A 9292-nucleotide genomic window follows, 5' to 3' on the forward strand; every position below is an offset into this window, starting at 1 on the left:
GTGTTTTTTTTAATGTTTATTTATTTCTCTCTGTGTGTGGTGGGGAGGAAAGACTGAGCACTAGTGGGGAAGGGGCAGAGAGAGAAGGAAACACAGGGTCTGAAGCAAGCTCTAGGCCCTGAGCTGTCAGCACAGAGCCCAACATGGGGCTTGAACCCATGAACTGTGAGATCATGATCTGAACTGAAGTCAGATGCTTAACTGACTGAGCTACTTAGGCAACCCTTTATTATATAGTTTCTTTACCTATTTCTATTTGTAGATTTGGAATGCTACCACCACCTGTTTCTGAAATCGTAACCTCATTTATGAGACAAGTTTTAATATCATAATGTGACAAAGATATTATAAGTTAGTAAGATCGTAAGATAAACTTCTCATGAATCTAAGTGCAAAAAGTTGAAACAAAATATCAGCAAACAATTCCAGCAATATGTAAAAAAGATAATACATCATGTGAATTGGAATTTACTCCAGCAATGCAAAGTTATCCGAACTTTTAAAAAATTGACATCAATCACATTAAAAAATAAAGTTAGAAAATTACAATATCATCTAAAAAATCTGAAAATAATCATTACCCATTTAATAATTAAAAGAAAAACTCTGTCAGCTAAGAATAAAATAAAACTTTCCTAATCTATAAATTTTTCACAAAATATGATATTTAGTTCTAAAATATTGAAAATTTTCTCCTGAGATAAAATAAAAGTTATGTCCACTATCACCAACTCTATTCAGTAATATATTAGAAAATCAAAACTAGGAGATAAGCCCCACTTCACCCCCAAAAAATAAAGATATAAGGATTGGAAAATAAGAAATAAAATTGCTATTATTCATACATCATGAATGTGTATACTGAAAAATCTAAAAAGATCACTAATAAACTCTAATTAATGATTTAAAGGGGGTTGCTGAACACAGTTAAATATTAAAAAATAAGCTATACCTACTGCAGTGATCTGAAAATAGTGAAATTTTATAAATCAATGTATCTATCAAAGTATCAAAATTGAATACCTAGGAATAAATCCAAAAACTATGGGAAAGATCTCTACATAGAAATTTAGCAAAACATTTATGTGGAAATAAAAGGATATCTAAATAAATGAAGGATTATATTAAGTTTAGGGATTTCAAACTTAATCTGTTTAAGTGTATTTATTTTTAAAGAGAGAGCATTCAGTGAGGGAGAGGCAGAGAGGGGAAAGGAGAGAGAATCCCAAGCAAGCTCCGCACTGTCAGTACAGAGCCTGATGTGGGGCTCAAAGTCACTATGAGATCATGACCTAAGCTGAAACCGAGAGTCAGATGCCTAACTGACTGAGCCACCCAGGTGCCCCTAAGTTTAGGGATTTAAAAACTTAGTATGATAAAGATATCAAATCTCTCTAACTTGATCTACAAATTTATGCCATGCTACTTAAAATTCAGTTTCCTTTATGTAAGTTAACAAGTTAATTTAAACACTTATATGAAAATGAAAGAAAAAAAGCCAAAAGAATCTTGGAGAAGATCAAAGCTAAAAGATAGAATCTTGGAGAAGAGCAAAGCTAAAGGATTTATATTATCATATATCAAAATTTATTTCAAATCTACTATAATTTACAAGCTGTGCAATGACATAAGGATATTCTAATATACTACTAGAAGACAACAGTAAACTCAGATTAATAGACCTATCATACATATGGACATCTGATTTATCTATCATGAAGGCCTCACTACATTGTTGAAAAGATGGTCTTTTTGATAAATAATGCTAAATAAATTGAAAATCAATTTAAAAAGAAACCTTGACCGACTCCTCAACAATTCCAGATGGATTGTACATTACATGAAAAAGGTAAATCAGTAAAAATTTTTAAAGATAACATAGGCTAACTGAGCATATTTCTTGATAAGGGCAAGCTAGATTACAGGAAAAGCAAGTAAATGAGATCAGACACTAATCATCATTCCAAGGATATCTCCTCTATCCATGACCTGTAAATCCCATAAATAAATTACTGCCCTGTAAACTATTCATGGAAAGTTATTGTACCTCCTCAGTACAGTCAAATTATACACTAGAATGTAATGAGGAAATATTTTAAGTAGAATATATTTTTATCACAATGTTGTATTAATAGGTCTTGGTATTTTTGGCCTGTAAACCTACTATCTCAAAAATATACTAATAAGGTATATTTATTTCTTTACTCATTTCTAAGGTCATCACACATTATTAAGTGCATCTTATGAGTGAATGCTAGGTTAAGATAATAAGGAAGTGTACTATTTTTGGGGGGTCTTTAATTGGCTTACAGTCTAGTTGGTAAAATATATATAATTTTAAACTATTTAAGCATCTTTTTGCTGTTTTATATCTTAATACTATAGTTAAAAATATAAATTCACTTCCAGAAAATTAATATTTATTGAGTATCCACATTGTGCTTGGTACTCTGCAATGTCATATATGCCAGAGAGATATGAAAAAAAATATGATCATGGTTCTTCCTCCAAAGAATTTTATAAGGCAATTGACTGAAGGTTATAAAGATATTCTACTCTGTGATTTCTATAAATTTTTACTGTAATCACAACTCCTCCTCCTTGAAATAAAACATAAATCATGAATAAAGAGGCATTGCCTTTCATACAGCTCTGTATATTTCATGGTAGAAAACTGATAAGTCAAATAAATTGTACAATGAGTTTGAATTACAACAAATTCAAATGGTGTGGCAGTTAGGGACACTGTGTGTGGGGAGGGAATAGGGGCTTATGGGATTTTTTGGGCACTTTCTGCTCAATTTTGCAGTCAAATTAAACTGTTCTAAGATAAAATTTCTATGTAAAAAAATAGGTTTATCATGTTATACCAATGATGTGTTCTTTTGGAAGCAATGCCTTGCGAGGCCAGGATTGCCCTAAAACCCAAACCAAAAACATACATTATAAGAAAAGTAAATTGCACACCAATATCTCTCATTAACGTACATAAAATCCTCAACTAAATATTAAAAGCTTGAATCCAGAACTGATAAGAAGAATTATACGCCATTACAAAGTATAAGTTACTCACACATGCAAGACTGTTTCAAAATTTGAAAATCAATTGGTGTAATATACCACAGGGACAAATAAAGACACAAAATCATATGATTGTGTTAATTGACACTGAAAGAGATTTGACAAAACCAGCACTCATTCATGATAACTCTTAGCAAACTACGAATAGTGGGGAACTTAACCTTGATAAAGAATAGCTACAAATAAAACAAAACTACAAGTAACAATAGTTGTGAGAAACTAAGGACCTCCCCGTAAGATGAAGGAAAAGGCAACAATTTTTTTTTCACCACTCTTGTTCAACAATGTATTGGAAGTTCTATCTGGTACAATAGAACAAGAAAAAGAAATATGTATATATACAGAGTAGAAAAAAAATGATTGTCTTTATTCATAGATGACATGATTGTACAGAAAACCTAAAATAATCAGAAACTATCTCCTGAATGTACAGTAATTATTGTAAAATGACATATAAGATCAACAAATTAAAGTCAATTGCTTTCCTATGCCAGTGATGAATATTAGATGTTGAAATTAAAAAGACAATAAATTCATAATAACACCAAAATAAATTAAAAATGTACATACACATCCAAGAAATATGTACAGGATCTGTAGGTGAAAAACTACAAAACACTAATAAAGAAAATCAAAACAGAGCCAAAAAAAAATGGACAGATATTCTGTGCCCATGGATTTGAAGATGTAATATCATTACTGTCAGTTCTTCCAAACTTTGTCTATAGATCTCCAACAAATATCCCTATTTTATAGATATCAACAAACTGATTCTAAAGTTCTAACTGAAAGGCAAAACCTTAGAATAAGCAACACAATATGGAAAAGAAAGGAAAGGAGAGGAGAGGAAAAGCAAAAGGATTCACACCAACCAACTTCAATACTTACTATAAACGTGTAATATGTAGACAGATTAATGGAAGATGAATAGAGTGCTGTGATATTGTTGGGAGCTATCTGAATTAACTGGCAGAGTGAAAATTCCTGGTGAGGGTATGGCAAGTTTGCACAGTCTCTCACCCCCAGACAGCTCCCCAAATCTACCCTCTTGAAACTTTCATTTCTACTTGGGCACCCAAACCTCAGAGTGCTTTGCTGATTAGGGTCAGGAGTGGCCTGTCTCCCTGCCCTGTTCCTGAGATGTGATTGCACCTGGTCAGGGAAAAGATGTGTAAACTAGATACACCCTAATGCTATGAAGGCAAGCAACATATAATTTTCCTCCTAAGCAATTAACTGATAACTGACTACCTTCTGGGCCTGGATGCCTTTGTAAAAGTCACTACTGCAATAAAATGTATCAATCATCTTTGGGACTGTGAAAGCAGGCATTATGTCTCCTGAGAATTCTGTTTTACTGGGAACTTTCTCTTAGAGTTATAAACAGCCTAATGACCCTTACTCATAAAAACCTGACCTTTACTAAATAATGCTGTTTGTCTCTTGGTTAAAGGTTGTTTCTTATGGCTAGACCTGAGGTTTTATAAAAAATACCTATGACAACATGAGTACCTGTAGCTAAGTTTTTTATGACAATCATTACTACTAGAATTGTAACTTCTGCAGACCCATGTCTGAAAAATTGTAAAAATTATCTATGAGAAATCATTTACTGCTCTTTCTGGTCCTTGTACCTTTCACCATAAATAAATAAAACCTGAGAATCAGACTGAGCAGAGATGCCTTCCAGAAGGGCAGAGATGCCTGCCTGGTGATCAGAAAGAAACTTGAGCCTCTCTCACTCTCTCTCGATGACACCGTCCATCCGTCAGTGGAATTCTGGACCTGCTGGAGCTGGACTCTGGCATGATATTGTGATTTGATCATTCAGATATCTGTTTTATTAGTGAGGTGACTTTTGGAAGGCACGTAAGTATGGGGGCTGGTAGCCAACAGAGGCAAACATGTCATTAGAGGGTTGAAAACTTCAGTCCCATCCCCTGATCTCTAGGGAGAGGAGAGGGTCTGGAGGTTGAATCAATTTCCAGTGGCCAATGATTTAATCAATCATGTCTATATACTGAAGCCTCCATAAAAGAAACAAAATAACACGGTTCAGAAAGCTTCTGTATTGGTGAACATGTGGAGATATGGAAAGAACAGTATGTCCAGACACTGCATGGAATCCCTGAACCCCTTCCCACATACCTTGCCCATGCATCTTTTCCATTTGGCTGTTCCTGAATTGTATCCTTTAATAATATATCAGTATTTTAGTGTGTAAATGGGTTTTCTGACTTCTGCAAGCTGCTCTAGCAAACTAAGGGGACCCAAGGATTGAATCTTGGAAACCTCTGATTGACAGCCAGCTCATCAAATGCTGAGAATGAACTGAGGGTTGAGGGGGAAGGGGGAGGGGGGAAAAGAGGTGGTGGTGATGGTGGAGGGCACTTAAGGGGAAGAGCACTGGGTGTTGTATGGAAAACAATTTGACAATAAAATATTATGGAAAAAAATAAAATAAAATAAAAAGCTAAAAAAAAAGCATAGATAACAAGTTGGGCTTATAACTGTCATCTGAGGTAGGGGCAAAAGGTGGTCTGGTAGACTGAACCCTTAAACTGTGGAATCTGATGGTATCTCTCAGTAGATAAATGTCGGAATTGGGTTGAATTATAGAGCACCAAGTTGGTGTTCCGAAAATTGCTTGCCGGTGTGAAGAACCATCCCTGCTCTATACTGGAATTGGGTCCAGGAACCCAGAATTTAAGAGCCCAGAAATATATCCACATAACTAATTTTTTCTCAAAGTTGCAAAGGCAATTCAATAAATAAATAATAATATCAACAAATGGAGATGGTGCAATTGAATACCCAAACTTTTTTTCAAATGAATCTAAAAAAGATCTTTCACTTAACTCAAACAATAATTTACAAAAAAAAAAAAACTCTATACCTAACAGTAAAATTAAAAACCTGTAAAACTTTTAGAAGTAAGCATAGGAGTAAATCTATATGACTTAGTTTTGGTAGTAAATTTTTAGATACAACACCAAAATCATGATCCGTGAAATAAGTGATTGATAATTTTGTCTATTTTTGTTTATATATATAGTTTTTGAGAGAGAGGGAGAAGAACAGAGTGTGAACAGGAGGAAGGCAGAGAGAGAAAAAGACAAAAATTCCAAGGCAGACTCAAGGCTCTGAGCTGTCAGCACAGAGCCTGACATAGGTCTTGAACTCACAAACCACGAGATCATGACCTAGCCAAAGTCAGATGCTTAACCGACTGAGCCACCCAGACACCCCTAATTTTGTCTGTTAAAATTGAAAACGTGTGCTCTGAGAATGAAACCATTAAATTTCTAAAGAGACAATACACAGACTGGAAAAAAATATGTGCAAAATCCACTTGATAAAGAACTTGTATCCAAAATATGCAAAGATAAGAAAACAACCTAATTTTAAAAACAGCAAAAGATATGAACACAAAGATAATATATATTATATGTTATATATATTTATACATATATATGTGAATGAAAAATAAGCATATAAAATATCTAACTTAATTTTTCATTAGGGAAATGAAATTAAAATAACAATGAGACACTACTACTACACACACCTGAGAATATCTAAAATCCATAAAACTGATAATATCAGTTGCTAGTGACAATGTGCAGCAATAGGAATTCTCATTCTTTGCTAGTGGAAATGCAAGATATTCAAGTTTTTTCATAAAGCAAAACAATCTGATCTGAAAATTATAGTCACTACACAAGCCTGCATGTAAGTGTCTACAGTAAACATCTATCTTTTCTCACAGTTGCCAAAAAAGTGGAAACAACCAAGATGTTCTCTAATAAGAGAATATATAAACAAGTTGTGGTATATCAATATAAGAGAATGCTAGTTAACAATTTAAAGGAATAAGCTATTAAGGCCACTCAAAGATATTGAGTAATCTTAAATGCATATTGCTAAGAGAAAGAGGAAATGACATAAAAGGATACACACTATATGATTTCATTCTTTCAATATTCTGGAAGGGTCAAAAATACAGAAATGGTAAACAAATCAGTGGTTGAAAGTGTTGATAGGATATGAAAAGAATGACCCTTTAATTCTGTGGTCTTCCATCAAAAAGCACACAATGACAGTCTAGTCATGAGAAAAAAGTAGAAAAATTCCAACTTAGGAGTATTCTACAAAATGCTTAATAACTACTTCTTAAAACTAATAAGATCATTAAAAAACCCAGAATCTCCAAAAAGGACAAATTTAGTTCGGGCTATATGAGAACTCTATTGTACCTTCACAATACAGCACAGAGCCTGGATCCTGCCTCAGATTCTGTGCTACCTCTCACTCTGTCTTTCCTCTACTCATTCTCTCTCTCCCTCTCTCCTTCTCTCTCTCTGACTCTCTCAAAAATAATAAACATTAAAAAATAATTAAAAGTTTATTTTTTTAAAGAAAAAGCCATTCTTTGTGTGAAAAACAGTTTGTATTGAGTAAGTCCACAAGAGACATTTTTAGAATAAGACTATTCTGTATGATATAATAGTGGATGTATGACATTATGCATTTGCAAACCCATAGAAATTTAGATCCAAAAGAGTGGGACTTTATATATAGGTAATATATTTATATTAATTAAATTACAAATTTAAAAATTTGGTGATCTAAGAATGAGATGAAGACTATGAAAAAAATCAAACTATATTATAAGTATACGAAACAGACTCATTGAAGGTCCTGGCCAAAATATTGCTGACCTAAGTAACATTGGAAATGAGTGAAGTCTGCAAGGCTAAAGCAAAAGGAAATGTACATAAACACTGTACTCTAGTTCTAAAATCTTTATTTTCCTCTACAGGGGTCCAACAATTTGGAAACCACTCTACATGTGTATGGGATTTGAACATTAATTCAATAGATGGTGAATTGTGGAAACCAGATTTCTCACTGTTGGAATAGGAGATTACACACAAACAAGGAATGAAGGCTGTGATAATCCACATGATAATAGTTCAGAGTTGGATATGCCAGAATTATCTCATGTTTGGCTCAATATAGATAACAGATGGATAAATATTACATATAGTGAACATCACAGCTGGTGTCCATATCTTTTTTGCTTCTGTCCTCTAATTAAAGGGCCAACACTCTGGAGAAATGGCTCATTCTAGGACAAGCAGGAAATATACAGAATGAGCCTGGAGCATTTTGTTATTCCAGAAAGTAAGGAATTACTCTCAACAAAAATACAACAATGGAACTTTCTCAAAGGAACACGTAAGCCAATTGAAAGATTATCCAATGGCCAAATCTAGAACATTGTGAGAGACAGAATAAATAAGCGAGTATTGGAATATAATTCTAAGAATAAGTATCTATGAGTTTATGCTAATATAGACAAATACAAAATCAAATAAATAAACGGGGGAGAACAAATTTCCCATGCAGAAAATTCCAAATGATTTTTGTAGGTACTCCACCCTCAGGGAAATGGAGCATAATTCCCTACTCCTTACACACACACACACACACACACACACACACACACACACACACATGTTTCTTATTTTACACCATGAAAGAACAGCCAGAGTCCAAATGTGAATATTCTTTTGTAAACTAGGTCAGAGGGTAAAAGGAATAGAAGCTGTGATAATCATCTAAAGATACCACATTTAGATCAAGTAGAGACGATGAAATCAGGGAGTCCCTTGTTAGTATATTTGGAAAATGGCTTCCAAAATATTAAAATAATAGCTCATTTATCTTCTGTTATAATAATCTGGATTATTTCTATTGCAATTGACAGAACCCAACTCAAACTGAAACAACAAAGGAACATTTATTTGGTTAGAGAACTGCAAAGCTCTGAAATATCTGCTAACTTCAGAAACAGACAGAACTAGGAGTTTGAAATGTTTTTAATAATCTGTATCTCTCTATAGTCAATTCATGATTTACTCTTGCTGTCTTTATTCTGAGACTTCCACCTCATGGCAGTTACAGGTTTGTATGCTTATATTCTTCTAGCTCAGTAGCATCTCTAGAAAATATGGCTACCCTTTCCAAATAAATTTTTAAAAAATACAAGTTGAGTCTTATTGGGCCAGCTGGGCTCATAATTTACCACTTCTGTAAAGTACAGTGGAATGTTCCAGAACTAAATAATGCAGTTATCTCTGACAGAAGCAGTAACTTAAAGGAAATGGCCCTTAATGTTTAATTGAATAAAAACCGTTTTTTTTAA

This window comes from Suricata suricatta, chromosome 6 (genome assembly GCF_006229205.1).
Source record: "Suricata suricatta isolate VVHF042 chromosome 6, meerkat_22Aug2017_6uvM2_HiC, whole genome shotgun sequence".
NCBI lineage: Eukaryota > Metazoa > Chordata > Mammalia > Carnivora > Herpestidae > Suricata > Suricata suricatta.